This window comes from Gekko japonicus, unplaced genomic scaffold, assembly GCF_001447785.1.
Source record: "Gekko japonicus isolate JY-2015 unplaced genomic scaffold, Gekko_japonicus_V1.1 scaffold413, whole genome shotgun sequence".
Classification (NCBI taxonomy): domain Eukaryota; kingdom Metazoa; phylum Chordata; class Lepidosauria; order Squamata; family Gekkonidae; genus Gekko; species Gekko japonicus.
Window position 1 is genome coordinate 729462 of NW_015161416.1, and position 20436 is coordinate 749897.

Here is a 20436-nt window from a genome sequence, read left to right on the forward strand (position 1 = left end):
CTGCTGCTTGGGACTCACCTCGGTCTGCCAACGTCAGCTTGGGAGGAATGCAGGTGGGACACAAGCAGATCGCCCGCCAACGGAGGGATGCCGGGAGTGGGCGGCCCTAAGGAGGCGAGGCGAGTCGCGGACTACACTCTTTGAAGGCAGACGTGCCCGCCCACGGTCAGAGACCTGGGGCGCTCTAGGCTTCGTTTCTATTGCTGCTGCTAGAGCGACCCCCGCCGGCCAATTCTTAAAAAGTGGGGGTGGGGGATCTCAAATCTGGAGACCTCTGCCCTAAAGGGGAATTTGGCAAGCCTACCAGACTCACAGTCCCTAGTTCACTGTCTCATTTGGGCGTGAGTCTGCTCACCCTTCCTCTCAGAGTGAGGGTCTCTCCCAGCAACAGCCTTCCCTCTGGCCCTGCTCTCTTGGAAGAAAGAACAGCTCTTCTTCTGTACCAGGTCTTTTATTAAAAGTCCCCCTTTTTGGCTAAAATTGTTGCCAAAACCTCTCAGGGACTTCTTGGAGTTGTAGGCCTGGCCTCCTCCCACTGCTACTCAGGCTCCCTGGGCCTGCTAGGCCTCTTTTTGCACAGCCCAGATCATGACAACTCCATATTTGCAAGCAGACTAATGCTGCCTGGGGTAGTGGTTCCCCCTCCCTGGGCTCCTGTGGTGCTTCCAGTGAGAAGAAATAAAGCTTTTTAAAAAAAAGCTATCATGACTCTATGATGTTGCTTTCGGGGGTAAATCCAGAAGTTATGTCAGTCCACTATAGGAATCTCTGGAAACTTTGTGGTTTTATTATAGATCTTCCAGTGATTTCTAGAGATGTGACATCCCTTCTGGGTTTTTCCTGGCAGTAATGCATGTCCCCACCCCATGTCTGGTAACTCTGCTAATGGCCCAGAAGAGAAATAGTTGAAAGAAGTTCAACTCCTGCTTTAGTGATATTTTTAAAGAAATGCTCCTTCTTTGGCTTATTATTTGTAACTAAAGATTTCACCAGATAAATGTGAGTTAGATAGTATACTCCAGTATGGGGCAAAGTACTGGGCACAGAAATAGCACACATGATCCAGGCACAGATGTGTTATTTATTTTATTTATCCTGGCCTGTTTGACTGAACTTAGCCTTCTTGGGAAGTGGTTGTGATGAGCTCCTCAGAACTGAAGCTGCCCTATATGAGGGTTAGGGTTACTGGGGGTATATGGGCCCATTTCTTGGTCTCTGAGGGGCACTTTGGAGGCTGTGTTTCAGGAGCCAACAGCACTTTCCCCCAAGGCCCAGCGTTCCATAGGGAAGCTCTCTCATTATGGGCTTTTGGCACAAACTGTTTACATGCAGTGCAGTCCTCCTACTTTGTGCAACTCCTTGAGACACAGGAAGCACAAAGGATGATTGTTCATTTGGGCCATTTTCATGCTGCATTCAAAGCACTTTTTGAATGTCAAGACAGACCAGAGTCAAATTTTGTAGAACATGAAAGAAATGGTACAGTTCTAGAACTGAGGAAAGGAGGAAGAGGAAGAAGAAGATCCTAACTCCATGTCAGTAAAGGAAGGACTGAGGGAATGAGTGCTCCCCTCCCTCAGTCATGTGTTTGTTTCCCTGGGAAAAGCTGGCATGAACCAAGGGGAGAGGGAGTGCTTCTCAGGCTGTAGAACATACAGGAAAGTTTTAGAAGTTTTATCTCCATGGCTGGCCTGTGCATGCGCCAATGCTCCCTCTAAGATGTGGAGTCTTATGAGCAAAAGTTCTACTTTGTGAGCTACTGGCATTACAGCTTTGAGCGAGTGATTTGGCTGCTGCATAAATTAGTTTGCTTTGGAGCCATCCTTCCTGAGCGAAGACAAAAATGTGTGAGCCGGAGGCTAAAAACTGTGAGCTAGCTCACACTAACTCAGCTTAGAGGGAACAGTGGCATGCACAGTCCCATGTGTGCCTCCACAGAAGAACACTCAGATCCACACTGAGCTCCCAACCATCCCATCCCGAAACACCACCCTCCCCTAGGGAAATTTTGCCAGTGTCAACTTTCCCCATCAACAAAAGGATAAGTGCTCCTAGTAGACGATAGAGCCCCTCGGGGTCTGGTTTGGATCTGACAGCCTTACCTATTAAATTAATCAGTTATCAGAGGTCAAAATAGAATTGCCATCTTTCTTTTCTTTCTTTCTGGCCCATGTGGCAGCATGACAACAAGAAGTTTCAAAGACAGTTTTCCCATCAGTTTTCCTGCTAAATTTCTGTGCATCATGTTCCTGTTAAAGGCACAGGAACAAGGCCAAATTTTGTTTAAAAATGGCAATCCTAATTAGCCATAAATATTAATGTATTGGCAAATAACACTTTTCAGCTTAAACAAACTCAGTAGGAGTGAAAAGATCATATGTATGCAGCTTGACAGTTTACACAAAGGCACAACCAGGCTAAACTTCAGTAGAACAATACACTCTGCAGAAATTGCTCAAAATAGGGTTTCAGTACAATTTAATTGTGCTGGCTCTCAGGATTGAGGACAGCTGCACCCAAAACAATATGTAGTAGATGCAATCAGTATTCCTTTGTACTAATTACTTGTACTGCCATGGGGTGAAGTGTAGGAGTTTATACCTGCGGGGTTGAAAGAAGACTGGGAAATGTACATGGTTTAGGATCATGTAGCTTATTTATTGCTGGTTTGCAGAAGTCTTGTGAAAGTCTACCATCCACATTCTCACGTTTATATTCATAAGCTTTGAACATATTGATAGTATCACATGGTCATATTTTCCCCTTGTTCCTGTTTCCCGGGGATGGTCCCCATTTCTGATCTCTGCACTTATAATATAAATAACTACCTTTATTTTGTCTCTAGGTTGTCTTTCTAGGGCACTATATTAGGATTTTGTAATGAGCTGCATTAGTTCTTCAGAGATCAGTTCTCTCCACTAGCACATAAACATCCAAGTTGGGCAGGGAGATCCATCTTGGCCTTAGTGCAAATGTACCCAAAAGTACACAGTCTGTCATTTTAAATGCTTCAGCTGGGGAAGTGATTCTGAACTGTCCATAAGGTAAATTATAGGAATGGACATGAACTGAGCCACAAAGCAACATTCATCACAAATGTTGCCCTGTTCATGGTTTGGAACTGATGTCTGTGATGCGTCTACCATCATAAGCTTCCACAAACTTTTAAAGCCATTTGTGGCGGTTCGTAGATGGAACAGAAAGCAGGGGTTTAAAGGGACACTGAGTCCCTTTAAACCCCTGGTTTCTGTTCCCTGCCAAAGCTGGAAAAACAGCTGAGCAGTGGGAGCGCCTCCCTGCTGCTCAGCCATTTAATGGGGTTTCTTGGGCAGTCTCTTTAAAGAGACTGTCCAAGAAGGCCCAAATAGCCAAAGGGGGGGAGTGCCTCTCACAGTTCAACTGTTTTTCAGGTTTTCTTGGGCAGTCCCATTACCACATTAGAAAGTCCAAAACACCTGAGTGGCAGGGAGCAGGTGTCAGCTCTGCAGCTGCCATGGACTGGGGGGTGGGCGGGGGATGCTGAACACTGGATAAATTGTCTCTGTCTGTTTCTCTGGAATGTTTAGTTTCACTTCTCCCTGCATCCTTATCGCCAGTTAGCCTTACTGGATGACCTTGGTACCTTGTTACTCCTTTTCCCTGAGAATGCTTGCTTGCCTGTTAGCTCAGGCAGCTTTTGCGTGACTCCTGATTGGCCCCATCCACCCACTGACCAATTTGATTCCTGTATATCACTAGCCTGCGGGCGCTGGCTTTTAGTTCTGACAATGAATGTCTGCCCAGAAGAACTGCCTTTACTGTACCCAATAAACCTTTCAAAGGAGTGTTGTTGAGAACTGATTGCTGCAGGACTCTGACAGCAGGTTGCTCCCTGCCACTCAGCTGTTGTTTTTTGAGCTTTTTGCAAACTCTGTTTAAAGGGACTGCAGTTCCATTCAGTGGGTTTGCGGGGCCATGAACCACAAGCTGGTTGGGTTCATGAACAAATCTCCCGGTTCAGTTTGCGGTCTGGTTCATGGTTCAGCCACGAACTGAACTGATTCACATTTCTCCATTTTGTGCCCATCCCTAGTAAATTATGTTTCTCTACAGTGTATCTTTAACCCCAAAATTAATCACGTCTTGGCTAGGGATGGGCACTATCTGCATTTTTGTGGTTCTGTTCATTGTTTGTGGTTGAACCACAAACTGAACCATGAACCAATTATTGGTTTGCAAACTGAACCAGTTCGTGACCCCTGCTTTCTGCACCTCACCGCTCTTTGCATGGGTTTAAATTGCTCTGACATTTAACCCCTTGCTTTCTGGGCTCAGCTGGTGAAAAATGCATTATCTATTGGTGAAGATGTTGTGCTAGTAAACCAAAAGGGGAGGGTGAAGGCTGTGCTTGGCCAGACATGCTTGGAGCAGGTCAAGCCAGCATCTCAGGGATTCACCTTGCACTTATCTGGTGGCTTTGCCAGTCTGGGAGGTAATGACAGGAATAAGCTATACCAGTTGCGTTCTCCTGTGTTGCTGGCTCAGCAGTACTGCCAGTGCCTTGGTTGCTGGGGATGGGCATGAAGCGGGAAAATGCATTCCAGTTCATAGTTCATGGTGTACCCAGTTTGCAAACCACAAACCATCATGAACTTTTAGCCACCACATGAGGTTTGTGATGTGGTAAAATGCTTCCCCTGGCATGCTAAAGACACCAAAGTCACAAGTGATCTCCAGCTGACTCTCCTCTATCTGCCCTCCATGTTTGGTGAGGATTGGATTTATGGGGTGTGATTTAAGGCCCCCCCAAAAAGGTGCCCCCAGGAAAATGCTTTCTGGGGAAATGAGAGGTGGTTATTTGACAAGTGTAGGTTCTGCAGGTTCAGGAGTGCATAGAACAGACCCTGTGCAAGCCAGAGACATCAAACTCCCCAGTGGCCTCCCCCTGATGTTCTCTTCATGCCATCAAAGTTATGTGGCGATTGGACTTAGGGATCAGAGTTATGGTCCCACAAAGAAGATGCCACAAGGAAAGTGCTTTGGGGGGGGGATTTTTATTTATTTATTTATTTATTATTTATGTCAGGTGCAGGTTCATAAGTTACACACATCAAACGCACAGGGAAACTATTGGTGTTTCCAAGGCTGGAGAATTCCACCCCCCTGTTGCTTTGAACTTGCTTTGTTGCTTTGAAGTCTGATAAACATTTTGTTTGAGTGGAGACAGTCTGGAAGTGTATCCATTCACAAACCTGCATGTATTTTTACCAACTGCTTGAAAATTCATGTTGATTAACCTGCCACAAACTTCAGTTCGCAAGAACTTCAATTTGTGAACCACACACTGGCCAACATTCATCATAAACTGTAGTTTGCGAGATAGTTCATGCCCATTCATATTGGTTGCTTGGGTGAAGATCTGGCCTTGTGTGCCAAGGAAAATGTAAGGAGAATGTTGGACTTTTTTCCTTCAACAGGTGATGCACCTTTTGATAATAGCTAATCAAAATGTGACTCTGTTCATTAACCCCAGAAGAGCAAATGAATACAAATGAAATTTCTCCTGAGTCATTTGACCAGTTCAGGTCCTTTTCCTGGCAGCATAAGAGTTGTCAGCAGCCTGTCAAAAAAACAAAAATTCTTGTCACTTTAACAGAAAATTAATGGGATGTTATTTACTGAGTGATGCCATGAAAAGCTTCGGCAGCCCATTTGAATTTAATTTGATTGATGCCTGGTTAACATTCTATTTGATAGTTCTTGCCTTGTGAAGACCATCATGATTTATGAACTATTTTCCCCATCTCTTTTCTGGCACCAAGAAACCTTTCTAATTTTTACTGTTTCTGCTGAAAACCAAGGCTAGAAGTGTCTGGCTGTAACGAGATGCTGCCAGAACACTGAGATAAACTTTTCAAATGAAGATCATATGTAGGAAAGGATAAATTTCGACTACAGGGAAGGAAGCGCGGAGAGTGAGGGGGAGAGAGAGAGAGTTGGCATAACACTCAGAAACCATGCATATGTGGTTTCATTTTGTAGATAAATAATTTAAGCAATACATTTGATGTTAGAACCCATGTTCCAAATCAAGTGGTTCACTTTCTGCTTGTGAAGGTTAAGCAGGTACAGCACAGATAGCTGAAATTGTTTTTACAGGGCCCTCTGCTGGTTTGTATCTCCTCAGAAGTGCTATGTGCAACATCATTCTGTGCTCCATTTAGGGCTGCCAAGTCGGGGCGGGTAAACCCCCGCTTTGGAGGCCCAATTTCCACCACCACGGAATCGGGCCCCGGGGGGAACCCCACCCCGGCATGCGTGTCACCAGTAAGTGACGTGGGCACGCCGGGCACGCTGGGGGCGGGGCCACGGCCATACAACGGAAAACCATAGACGGGCACGCTGGGGGTGAGGCTATGGCCATACAATGGAAAACCCAGCGTGCCCGGCGTGCCCACGTCACTTCCGGGTGACATGCGCGCGCACAAGACGCCAGCCAGGAGCCCCCCGCTCCCGGCAAAAATACACTTGGCAACCCTAGCTCCATTCCTCCTGACCTCCATGACGTAGGCCTGCTTTCACTTCTGTTCACTAGTAGTAAACAAACAAGAAGACACTTAAGAGAAGAATTGTTTCACTCTCTTCGTCTAAAAGCGGCCCTGGGGGGGGCGCAACTAAGCATCAGTCCACCCATTAACATATAAAATATGGGTTGGGGATGGGTATATAGAGTTTTACAAAAATAGAGTATGTGGTTTAAAGGAGGTAAAGGCTACACCTCTCCCAGCATATCTCACTATGTGAAGCAGATAATTTTTTTCTGAGCAAAACTGCTGACTCCTTAATAGTGTGACATGAGAAGATTTGGGTGGGTGGGAGTGGAAAAACAGCACATCACAGGCTCATTTGTGTGCTTGCAAGGTTTAGTGCTCCTAGGTTTTTTTGTTTGTTTTTTTAAAACTGGCCCCCACTTCCCACTCACATCAGGATTCAGGCAATGAGAAAGGACTGAGGGGGGACAATGTCTTCTCTCGCCTGCTCTATGTGCCTGCTGTGCAATGATATTTTAATGGTGTTAACATTTCTCTTCTTTGCCCACAACTCGGTAGGGAAGATCCATTGGGTGAGGGCTACAGTTCTTGAACATTTCTTCACAATTGGATTTACAACCAGAAATTTGTTGTATATTCCAGTGCCTCTAGAACAGGAAAGCACTCTCCTATCTGGCTGAAATGTGAGAGGGTCACTCCAGTGGTCGACAAAAGAGGGCAAATCCCTGAAAAGGTCTTTTGCTTTTACCCTACTCCATGGTCATGATCCAAATTAGGTCCCTGAGGACACCTAGACTCAACTCCTGGGGAAAAAACATCATGTCTACTTTGGCCTAGCATGTTTTTCTCATATAGCATGTTTTTCTCATATAGCATCCCCAACAGCATGTGCTGATATTTTCACTGCACAGCAATAACAGATGCAAGGCAAAAGGGGAATATCCTACTTGGGGTGTTTCCAGTGCTACTCTGGTCAGGCACAGATAGATTTTTCAAAGGGATCACAAAGACAACACCATATAAAATCCATCCTGTTTCCTTTAGTTGTTGTGAGCGTCAAATAGAATAATTCCTGTATGCTGGCCTTAGTCCTTGGAGAAGGACAGGGTGAGAATGTGAATAGTCATTGACAGATGAAAAAAGACACACACAAAACCTTTACAAATGAGGATTTTGGGGTCTAGTTGAGACACAGAGATGGTAAGCAAGACATACCTATGTAAAAAGGTCAAAGTAATGCATTATGTGTAGTTCTGTTATTATGTTTTTCAGACTTCTTTTCTTTTACAGGTTATAGCTGTAGAGGGCTGGGATTTAAAGGGGAAACTGGCATGAGGGGAAAGGGGCTATTCTTCTTGTTGTGCCTTTTGCCCACCAAAAAAATAACCTCCCCTGCCCCAAGCTTATTTTTCTTTCTCTGGAGAAAAAAATGTTTAATCTGTAAATGTTGCCCATTGGCAATAAAAGCACCTTGGGGGTCTGCCTTTGGCAGGGAAAAGGTGCAAGGGAAAAGTGATAAATAACCTCTCTCCCCCCCCCCCTCATATTGGTCTTCTGTTTAAATCATAATCTTTGTGGAGACAACCGGCGGGGGGAGTTTGAAAAAAAAATAATTACAGAACACCACATAATATGTATTTCCACCCCCAGAGAAAGAACACAGACAAAGAGCAAGGAGCCAGCAATCCAACCTCAGCAGGCTTGTGAACAGCTTCTAAGAAGCCAGTCTGTCAACAAGACATTTAGAATTCCATTTGTGAATGAGGGTGTGGCAGCCACAGCAAAGCAATTTCACGTAGCTAAGCTCCCAACAAAGAAAATTTTGTAGATGATAACAGCTGGATCACAGGAGACCAAGATCCTGACATGATATACATTCCCAACATGACTATAAACAAGTTTTTTTACAGACCACAAGAAAATACATTAGTAGTGCTTTAGGTAAAGGTATTTGAAGCTTTCTGGGGCACTTGGTACTAGAGGAGGGTCCTCGGAAGACTCTTGATATGCTTGTGATTTGCAAACAAAAGTGGCCTAGGTCTGTGTACAGCAAGCAGAATGGGACAAAGGAAGGCTGTTTGCCTGCAGGTTTAACAGATGTGATGTTAGGGTAGGGGTCACTGGCACACCGTAGCTAGGAAGCAGCTATACTGTAACGTGAAAGGTTATAGCATTGCAAAATCAGCTGAAAACCACAGGGACAGTGTGGACTGGAGCAAATGTCACAGCCTCTGTTTTTCCCACTCCCATCGTTTGTATATGATCAGAGTTGGGTATATGTTTTGTTGGCTTGTATTCCTGCATGCAAGAAACACAGACCAGGATTTATTCAATGGCTCAAGCCAATGCCCCAGGATGTGTCTTCAGAGGTGATTCATGTGAGTTTTTGCTAAGCATTTGAATAAGACTCCACATGAATGTCTGACTCGCCTGGTGTCGCAACAATATGTCACCTGCTGGAACAGAGCCCCTGTTCACAGCCATTTCCTTTCATGTTTATACAACTGTTACTGATTTCCTAGTTAGAATATTTTCAGCCCAATTGCATGTATGTGTACTCAGAAGTAAATTCAGCTGAGCTGCCGCATTAGCAAGACCATGTAGTGTTATTACCATTTGTAAGGGTAATGGAAATGAATGGCAATAGCAATGAATTAATGAATGCCTTTCATTCCTGCATTTTGCATGTAACTGCCATGCATTTTGTTACTAATGGACTATAAAACTGGGACCTGTTCTCCTTTGTGTCTGAAATTCCGCAGGGAGAATGCTTTAAATGAGGGGTCCAACCTCTGAAATTCTCATTCATACAAATCAAGTCGCTAGTTCCTTACTGAAACCAAGAGAAACATTGAGCAGGTTTCCTAGAGGGATGGCAAAAGACACATGCTAAATAACTAAGTCTGCAGGAAGTCTGCATTCCTTTTGCCTAGCAAAAGTCTGGTGGGGCTTAGCCTACTCACCCTCACCCCAAGACCCAAAACCTTTGTGTGAAAACAGGCTTGGGTGTTCTAGAAAGGCCACCTCTGTCAAGCGGCCTGTGGAGTCATATGGATGTTGCAGTCAGAAGGAGCCTGTTCCCTTCCAGGTGTGCGTGCCTGGCAAAAGAAAACATGGCTGCAGGAGTGGATTCAAACCACCATCTGCTGAGCTCCCTAGGGTGGGTTTATTACAGAGCTCTTGCTTTTTTCATGCCGTGGTCCTCCTTCCAGTGCATGGGCTTCTTACCCAGCTGCTATGGAGTGTTGTTGGCATTCCATGTCAAAATTGATGGATTGCTGCAGGATTGCTATGGACTCTGGTACAGTTAGTATTTTCTCTGCATCTGAATGAGTAGTCTTTCTTTCACATATTTTCCCATTGCTCAGCAGAGCGACTAATAGCTCTATGCCACAGAAGCACTGATGGTGTGCCTTGCATATGGATTTTCAGAGTGTTAAAAACACACACACACTAACAATACTACCAATAGTCAGCAAATAAAAAGGGATAAAAACACAACAAACAAAACCAGTTTGGTTAGGAGCCAAGGCAACCCTGATCTGTACAATTAAGGTTGGGAGGGAAATCAATTAGACTTGTTAGAGGCCGCCTAGGGTGCTGTCTCAGCAAGGTCCAGGCAGCTCCTGAAGAGCTTTATAGGTGCCCTGCAGCTCCACCCTCTTCTGGTGCCTGCTCTGAAGGAAGAATTTTAATTGACTCTAGAATGGCGACATTTTTTCTTATCTATCTCAAATTTGGCAAGGAGGATTCTTCTGGAGAGGGATTCATTTTAGTTCCTGAGAGTTTCATATCAATTGAAATTGAAATCCTGGAGGCAGGATTATGCTTTTCCTATTGAGGTAAATGGAACAGAACGATTACAACTTGCTTTAAATCTGATTTTAAAGAAACTAATGAAAATCTTTTAAAAGATAAAGGAATTGGCTCCCAATCTGGTTTCCCCCCCTCTCTGTACGCCCCCTAGTGCAAGATCTCTGCTGAGACAACAGGTCTCTTCTGTGAATTGTCTTGGCTCCTAATGAATTCTTATCTAGCAGATTAATGTTGCTGCCTCGGCTCATGGCGCCAGACATTTGAGGTTTACGTGTCCCCATGGAATTTGCCCAATTATTTTATTTTATTCATTTGTTTAGAAAATGTCTCTGCTGCTTCTTCAGAAAACCTGCCATAACATAGTTAGGACACATTCCCTATCCAGGAAGAATTATCTTTAATGGCTGATCTGTCCTGTCATTGCCAACAGTGGTAGCACAGCAGACTCGGTTTTCCATCTTAGGCAGATCCAGAAGGGCGAGGCTCACTATGCAAGGCATGTCTGCCGGGGAATGGGGGGAGCTGTCCAGTCAGGGCAAAGAGCAGGTTTGAGGCAACATTGCCAAAGCAGCAGAATGGTGCTCCAGCCAGGAAGCTAGGCCTAGGGTACATGACAAGGAGATGCTGTTGCAGGAAAGCCCACACGGCCACTAAATGTGCTTAAAGCTGGTCCTGCACCTCCACCTCTCCCTGATGCATTAGGGGGGGAGCTGGTCCTTCTCACACATACTTGTCATGAGCCAGTGAGATGTAATGGTTAGACTGGGGAGTGTCAAGAAGCATGGGGACACAAACCCAGAGCTGGGTTCTATATGCCAACTGAGCTCCCGCCTTTAGGAAGCCGGTCCAGTCTCTTCTAGAGACACCATGAATTTCAAAGTGAAGATGTTCATTTTTCAAGCATACTTCATTCGATAGCTGCAGTTTCCTATGAGCCAAACATCTGATCTGTTCACCTGCCCTCTGGCAGCCTTGAACAGCCATTGAACAGCTTTGTACTTGCACAGTAGCTATGGAGGGGGGGGGACTACATCTCCAATAAGACTGCGTGAAAATGCGCATGCCCAAAATAACATAGATAACCCAGGCTGAAATGAACACCAAATGGTAAGACGTCTTTAAAAACTGAGTGCTTACTTAAGATTGTGGACTGGTGGTTAGATTGTCTCATTGTTTATTTATACAATTGACTGCCAAGCAGCATGCAGCAACAACAGGTCTGTGCGGGAAGGAGAAAAGTAGGACTGTCATTGGGCTCTGTGCAAAACACTGCCAATTGCTCTGTACTGTACCATTTGAATACAAGCCTGACTAACAGGCTCAAACAGCAAAAAGCAAACTGATCAACAGGCAGCTCCCTGTCTGCATCCTGCAAATTGATGACAAGGTGAACTGGAGAGTGTTCAGGCATCAGTCATCCCCTCCACACCAGTGCTGTCCTGGAAATGTCCAGTAGAGGAAGCCCAGTGTACCTGCAGGCATCGAGTGAAAAAATCCAGGGAACAGCTGAATATGAGGCAGCCTGGAGATATAAAACTGCTTTGTCCTGTGTTACCCTTTCAGTCTGAGCAATTCATTGATAGTGCAGAGTCTGTGTTTGTAGGGCTGGTTTCTGAGCCTGTATTTGACCCAGTCCTTGGCTGGCAACCCCTGAGAGATTGGGAGGCAGAGCCTACATGTACATGAAGCTGTTTTATTCTGAGTCAGACCACTGGTCCATCAAGGTTACTATTATTTACTCGGACTGGCAGTGACTCCCCAGGGTCTCAGGTAGAGGTCTTTCACATCACCTACTGCCTGGTCCCTTTAACTGGAGAACTTGGGGATTGAGCCTGGGACCTTCTGCATTCCAAGAAGTTGCCCAACCACTGTACTGTGGCTGTGGCCAGATCTTGCTATTTCAAAAAGAACTGTAGTCCGTCAAAGCTGCTCAAAGGCACTCTATGTCATGGAGAAGACTTGAACTTCCAGACATAAGCCAACATCCAGCAGCACTCCCGACATATGAATGTGCTCCTTCAGGGGGAATACAAACCCCTCCAGAACAGCCTAACTCCCCAGTCCTTGATTAGATTCTCCACCGATCAACCTTAGTCTTCTCTGGTTTGAGCTTCAGTCTATTGGCCCTTATCCATCCCATTATAGTCTCCAGGCATCTCTTCAGGACTTCCACAGGCCCACGTGTTATAGAGAAACAAAGTTCGGTGTCATCCTCATATTGGTGGCACCTACTCCAAATGCCCTGATGATCTCTTGTAGTGGTTTCGTGTAGATGTTAAGCACAATGGGGAACAAGATAGATCCCTGAGGAAACATATAGGAGAAATGCCACAAGGCTAAGCAGCAGTCTCCTAGCACCACCTTCTGGAATTGGTCAGTCAATTAAGAGTGGAACCACCATAGTATAGTGCCCTCTATCCCCGACTCAGCTAGCCTCTGCAGAAGGGTACTATGGTCAGTGGTATCAAAAGTCGACCCAGGGGTTCAGGAGAGTCAGTGTGGATGAAGAAGAATAGAATCACAGAGTTGGAAGGGATCTCCAGGGTCATCTAGTCCAACTCCCTGCACAATGCAGGAAATTCACAAATACCTCCTCCCCTCCCCCCCAGTGACCACTGTTTCACACCCAGAAGATGACAAAAAACATCCAGGATTGCTTCCTGACCCCAAAGTGGTAATCAGCATTTCCCTGGGCGTGTAAAAAAGGACCACAAGAACTAAGCACTGAGGCAACCCTTCCCCTCATGATCTGCTTAAGTTTATTTATTTATTTAACTTGTACCCTGCCCTCCCCACAAAAGCAGGCTCAGGGCGGCTTACACTGGTTAATACATAAATAACAGTTAAAATCCACATGAAATCATCTAAAAACTGTTCAATTATAAATAACTCATAAAGTGCTGGTGATGTTTAATTAGTTGCTTAAGACAGTGTACTCTAAGAGTGCATACAAAGGTCTAACAATTTCTCTGCTCAATGATCTTCCTAATACGAGTGGCAGCACAGGCTAGGTGTCTGTCATGGGTACTGGCTCTGCTGAGGCTGACTACTCCTCCGATGAGGAAGAGGCATGGGGCAACCCAGCCCCAGTCAGCCCAGAAGAGGAACCCTTAACAGCACCTGAGGGAGAAGAGGCCCCAGGAGGTGCAGCCAGAGGGAGAGACTGATCCAGAGCCTGGCCCAGCACCCCCAGGTGGAGACACCCTGAAGCCAGAATCTCCACCTAGTTCTCCTGAGTGTTCCAGACACAGGGCACGCCAGCGGCTGAATGTGCAAGAGTGAAGGAAGAGTGTCAGACTGCAGCTCTTGCAAAGGCAACGTGAGGGGCTGTGAGTCTTGGCAGATTGACTCCCTGGGAAGGGAGGACCTGGTCATAAACACCCCCATTCTCCTGCCTCAGTGTGGAAGCAACCATGTGTGCTCAGATCTGATCCTGGCTGTTAGCCTCCTGCAACCTTTGACTGATTTCCCAGCTTTCTGACCTTTGGCTCTGTTGCTTGACTTGATTTCAGACTGTGTATCCAGTTTCCAGTGCATGGTATCTGTGGTGACTGGCTGACCCAGCACAATGTCAAAGCCAAGGGCCAGGGCTCTATAACTGAGATTGTTGGTGGTAATAGTGGTGGTGGCTTCTTAGTTGAAAGCCTGGTGGAAGAACTCTATCTTGCAGGCCCTGAGGAACTGTAAAAGATTCCACAGGGCCCTGATCTCTTCTGGGAGCTCATTCCACCAGTATGGAGCTGCCACTGAAAAGGCCCTGGCCCTGGTAGTAGCAAGCCTGGCCTCCTTGGGAACTGGGAGGGTCAGTCAATTTTGAGACCCCGACCGTGGTGCTCTCTGGGCTATGTATGGGGAAAGGCAGCCCCTCAGCTATGTCAGACCCTGGCCATATAGGGCTTTAAAGGTAAGAACCAGCACCTTGAAGCGAATTTGATATGCTATTGGCGTGCAGTGTCTTCAGCATAGGCTGGATGTGCTTCCACCTGAGGAGGCCCATCAGAAGCCTGGCCGCAGCATTCTACACTAGCTGCAGCTTCCGAATTTGTGACAAGGGCAGCCCCATGTAGAGAGCATTACAGTAGTCTAATTTCGAGGTGACCATTGCATGGATCACTGTTGCCAGGTCATTGCGATCAAGGAAGGGAACCAACTGCCTAATCAGCCAAAGATGGTAGAAGCCTGACCTGGCAGTGGCTGACACCTGGGCCTCCATTGTTAAAGAGGTGTCCAAGAGCACTCCCAAACTCCTAACCTCTGGCGCTGGCACTAATGGTGCCCTATCAAAGGTCGGAAGTGGTCGGAAGGTAGGTATTGTTTTACTGTATATGGCCGTAAGCCTTCACAATATCAAAACACTCTCAGAAAATATATACATTAACATATAATAGAATGTTTCAACCTCCATCAAAACATATAAAACACCTGTTAAAAGTATCTCAACCTCTGGTCTTTAAAACCAATAGGACCTTTTAAAATCACTGGTCTTTGTTCATGGGGTCGAAGATCCCACCCTCGTCGCCAGTTAAAAGTATGCAGACGGAGAGTGATTCAGCTAAGCATACCTTTATTTAGTTAAGAACAAAAGACAACTGACCGGCTTGCAGGCCGGTTTATATGCGTTCAGAAAACCCACCACCAAACTCACCTAAACACACACCCCTACTCCCGATTGGCTATTTACAGTAACTGAGAGACCTATTGGCCTCCCGGCTGGGGACCTAGCCCTTTCATTGGGCTGGCTAGGATCCTACGGACCCATTGTCTTTAGACCTTAAGCTATAGAGGAATTGTGCCTGGCCAGCCCGGGCAAGTCCGGGCATGTCAGGCTGAATACATTACACATCTATTAGTGCATTCTCTCCCATTCACATAGGTGTCCTGAGGACGGGACTTCCACCACCCCACAAGGCCGGAGACGCCAGGCCCCACACGGAGCCAGGAAGATGGACCACGACTCCCTTTCCACTTACCCAGGCGGCTGGGGGGAACGCAGGGGGGGCGGAGCCGGCAGGACGGATGGAAACGCCAGCTTCGTTACCCCCACTTGCAGAAGGAGCCGGGGGTGGCAGGAGGGGCGGTGGTGACGATGACTCAGGCCCCTGCAGGGAGAGAGGTAGGACCGGCGAGGCAGGCGGCAATGCCCCGGCCCCCAGCCTCGACCAGACCCCGGAAGGGACAGCAAGCCGGGAGCAGCGTGACGGGGCAGGACAGCCACGCCGGGCCAGCGGCCTGCACGAGGGCCTGCCCCGCAGCTGAGCACAGCGACCAGGAGCCGAGAATGCAGGAGAGGGAGGGACCATGCCCCGGGGTGCGTGTCTTAGGTTTTGTAAGGGGGCGGGGTCCGAGGAGGAGGAGGGCACCGGGAAGAGGAGAGCCCGATGGGAATCGGGGGGGGAGATATAAGGGAAGAGACGGAGGAGGCCAGGGATGACTCCTGGATGACTGGCTGCACAGAGAGAGAGAGGACGTCATTCAGCAGGCACGGAAGTGTAGGATGGTGATGTAACCGCCCTCCCCCGTCCAGGTGTCTGAGGCCAACATACTCCATGAGGAAGGAGAGGGGGTGAGGCAACGTGGCCGAGCTCGGCAGTGTGGGGAGTTTGAGCAACAAAGACAGTGAAGGGTCATCGTTAAGCTCCTGTGACAATAGGTTAATACTGTTCCCTGCATGTTGAAGCAGATCATCTGGAATAGTATATCTGGTGATGATATAATTAAGAAATTCAGGACAGGCATTGTCTTTGTCATTCAGTAGATGGTAACTAGGTTTGCTGAATGCATCTGAAGTTTTTAGTTGGATTTTTTCCCAAGAGTTTAGAATCATCAAATGAGCTCGCACCCTCACTGATGGAAGTCCCAGTTCAGCTCTTAACAGGGCAGCCGGTGTTCCTTTTGGAAGTGCCAGGATGCGTCTCATAAATAGGTTTTGAATTATTTCTAACCTAAGGGGTAAATGATCTTTCGATCCCCATATCTCAATGCCATACAATAATTGAGACCTGATTGAAGAAGGAATTGAAGAAGGAATATTTGTACCTGATTGAAGAAGGAATTGTTGGGTAATATTGATGTCAGCGTTGTTCAGGGTTGATGCAACTGTGTTATGCAATTGGTCAGTCCACCTAAGTCTCCTGAAGCCTAAGGATGCATCCACAGGAGCTTCAGGAGAAGGTGTCAGAAGAATTTTGTTGTTGCAATTGATTATCAATCTGAATGGATAGTGATCACTCACAGGGTTGTCGTTGACTTCAAAGAAGCTCACTTGGTCTAATAGTGCAGAGGAAACTGCAATATAATCTATGGTACTTGCATAAAAGGTAGATGTATAGGCTCCTCCAGACTTATCAAATTTTGACCCATGCAAATTATATAAATTAAATGAGGAGAGCAGTTCTAAAAATTTTAGACCAGATTTCTTGATTGTTGAATCCATTGAGCAACAGTCTAATGAGGAGGCTTGTTCAACTACCAAGATATTAGTATCTGTTCAGATACCTGTATTACCAGGCCCTATCCTGGTGTTAAAATCTCTGCACAAAATAATTTCAGAATTTGGATATTGAAAAATTAAGTTTTCAAAGGTTATAAACAATTGATCCCATAATTTCCCCTTGTCTTCTGATTTAGAACTTTTAGGGGGGAAGGTAAACATTAAAGCATAAAAAAGTGCCCAAGTGTTTGCTCTTAATCAATAAAACTTGTATATAGCTAGGGCATGGAGTATTGATGTTTTGGATTTCTAGATTTAGATCCACCGTAGTCAGAATTGCGAGGCCCCCTCTCCTCCTCCCCTTAGAACATATCTTAATAGCTGGGGTGGTAAATGCCCTGAAGCCTTGAAGAGCTAAGGAAGTTGACTCCTGTACTCAAGTTTCCTGCAAGAAAAGCATATCAAAGTTACATAGGAATTTGGAAAATTCTGGGTCAAAGAGTTTGTTGTGCCCCACCCCCACCCCCAAATTCCACGATAGCAACTTTAGTTGTCAGTCGTCTGATATCTTGTCCAGCTCCCTTTTAGGATCATGAAAGATACATCAGTTTCTGGGTACAGCTCCTGGTACTGAAGATTTACAGTTTAGTTCCATGGAGCAGTCCATTGAGAGGTTAATAAGTAATTAATCTTTCTGATTGGGGTAACCTGTTATGGCATTGGGAGCTGATGTATCAGAATGTCTGCCAGAAGGGCAGGATTTGTTAGTTCAACTACTTGGGCAGTGTCTTCCTTTGGGCTGGATATCTGTTGCTGAATTCCGCTTTGGGACTTTCCTCAGAGTTGAAGATATCAGCTAAAGGGGTGTATCGGTTTGTGATGGGAATATTAAACCTTGAGCCTTTTTTATTAACGAAGTAATCTTCAAATTTTTTTGTTTGCCGGCAGGAGGTGTAATTAGGTCCTCAGGATCTCTTGAACGCTTGCTTGTTTTCATCGCTTATACCAGGTGCAATTGGTGATGGTAAATCAAGCAGCTTTAATGTTGGGAGATTGGCAATTAGAGTTCAGGCTAAGGAGATTCAGTAGCTCTCTGTCACCAAACTCACAACTTTCATGGTTTGTTTCTGTTAGACTTCAAGGTAAAATTCCTAGTGCTGGAACAAAGATAAAAACTAGTTCTGGCAGCAGCTGATGGCAATTGCCAAACAAGCAACACAGGAAATCAGAATGAGATAGAAAACTGTAAATGAAATAATAAACTTAGCTTATGGAAGAAAAGCCATCTAAAGAATAGCCAAGGGAACAGGCAAGTATTTGATTCTTCCAATGTTTTGCTGAAGACCTTTCTCCTGAGGCTTCTCCGTTGCGCCCTCTTCTCCAAAGAGAAAATGCAGCTGTCCCTGAGAGATGATTTAAAGTTTTCTTGTCTTAACTTCACTGGCAGCAGAAAACGGTCCATTTGCTAAACACCAACAAGCTGATAAAATGTTATGTTGACTGGCTTAAAAGAGGCAGATAAAGCCTTGTTAAACTTAGAGAGTTCTTAATTAAAAACCGAAGCCTTCTTCCAGCCACGGCTTGTAATGCCCGGTCCAGATCTTCCAGTCTGGAGTCGGACTGGCCACCCAACATCAGATAGAGCTGGGTGTCACCAGCGTACTGGTGACACCCCAGCGCATGCCTCTGGGCAATCTGGGCAAGGAGGCGCATATAGGTATTGAATAGCATCGGGAAAAACACTGCCCTTTGAGGCACTCCACAATCCAGGGGTTGCCTCCTGGACTGCTGTTCCCCTAGTGCCACCCTTTGTCCCTGACCTTGGAGAAAGGAAGCGAGCAATTGCAAGGCAAGCCCCTGAATTCCTATGTAGGTGTTCAGGAGAGGACGGACCACTGCTTTCTTTAGTACCCTAGGGAACTGTCCCTCTATGAGGGACTTGTTGATACTCTCCCTTATGGTGACTTGAAACCCATCATGGCCAGCTTTAATTAGCCACGACAGGCACAGATCAAGGCAGCATGTGGTAGGGCAAACAGCTAGGAGCAGTTTGTCAACTTCCTCTAGGCTGAGCGGGCTGAAATGATCCAAAATCGGAATTGAAGATGTGCATGGAGCCTCGAGCTTGCTCACTGTTTCAACTGTGGCGGGGAAGTCATGGCAGAGCAATAAGACTTTATCCGCGAAATAGTTTAGGGGACTGCCTTGAAATGGTTTTCTTCCTTTTTCCATGGTCAGGGACAGAGGATGGTGCTTGGCGAGAGGGTCTCCCCATGGTATCCGCTAGAATGTGGAGTGCTACAGGGGACCATCCTCTTGCCAATGTTGTTTAACATCTATATGGGCCCCTTGCCCAGTTAGTCCAGAGTTATGGACTGGGCTGTCACCAATATGCTGATGACACCCAGCTCTATCTGTTAATGGACAGCCATCCATCTTCTGTTCCCGAAACACTGGGTGAGGCCTTGGAAGCTGTGGCTGGATGGTTGCGGCAGAGTTGGCTGAAGTTAAATCCATCGAAGATGGAGGTCCTGTACCTGGGTCAAGGGGACATGGATGTGGGCACCAGGCTTCCCACCCTGGAAGGGGCACCTTTGGTGCCAGCCCAACCAGTGAGGAGCCTGGGAGTAACACTGGATGCCTCTTTGTCTATGGAGGCCCAGGTTGCTGCAGTTGCCAGATCTGCATTCTTCCATCTTAGGCAGATCAGGCTACTGAAGCCATATCTTTCCCCCCAAGACCTAACTACAGTGATCCATGCAATGGTCACCTCCAGGCTTGATTACTGCAATTCGCTCTATGCAGGCTTACCCCTGAGACTGATCTGGAAATTACAGCTGGTACAAAATGTGGCGGCATGCCTGCTAACATCAACACCTGTGCAGGCTCATGTTAGGCATGTGTTCTGCCAGCTGCACTGGTTACCAACTGAGTACCGGATCCACTTCAAGGTGTTGGTAATAACCTTCAGAGCCTTATACGGCCTGGGACCAACATACCTAAGGGACTGCCCCTTTCCGTATACGCCTTGAAGAGCTTTGCACTCTAGTAATCAACATCTCCTGGTGGTCCCTGGCCCAAATATGTCCGTCTAGCCTTGACCAGGGCCAGGGCCTTTTCTGCCCTGGCCCCCACCTGGTGGAACATGCTCCCCATTGAGATAAGGGCCCTGCGGGATCTTACACAGTTCTTCAGGGCCTGCAAGATGGAGCTGTTCCACCAGGCTTTTGGTTGAGGCAGCGGGCGTACACATACGGCCTCCCCAAGGTTGCTGTCTTTTACCTACTGGCCACCCATCTACCAGCAACCGGCCATATCCATCAGTATTAATGGGTCGGAATTTTCATCAGTAGCTATAACTACTGATTTTAAATGTTAATAATGTAATGTTTTATCGTGTTTTAAACCTTACTGTATTATTTAAGATGATGTGACACACCCTGAGCCCACTCATGGGATGGGCGGGATTCAAATACAATAAATAAATAAATAAATAGTCTCGCAGCCTATGTCCAGTTCCCTAGCATTTGGTCTGCCCTGTGGCTGAACAGTTATAAACTGAATTGTTCTAAATAATTATTCTAAATAATTCACAGAATCTGCATTGCTGTCAAATGGCCATCTAGCCTCTGTTTGAAAACCTCCAAAGAAGGAGAGCCC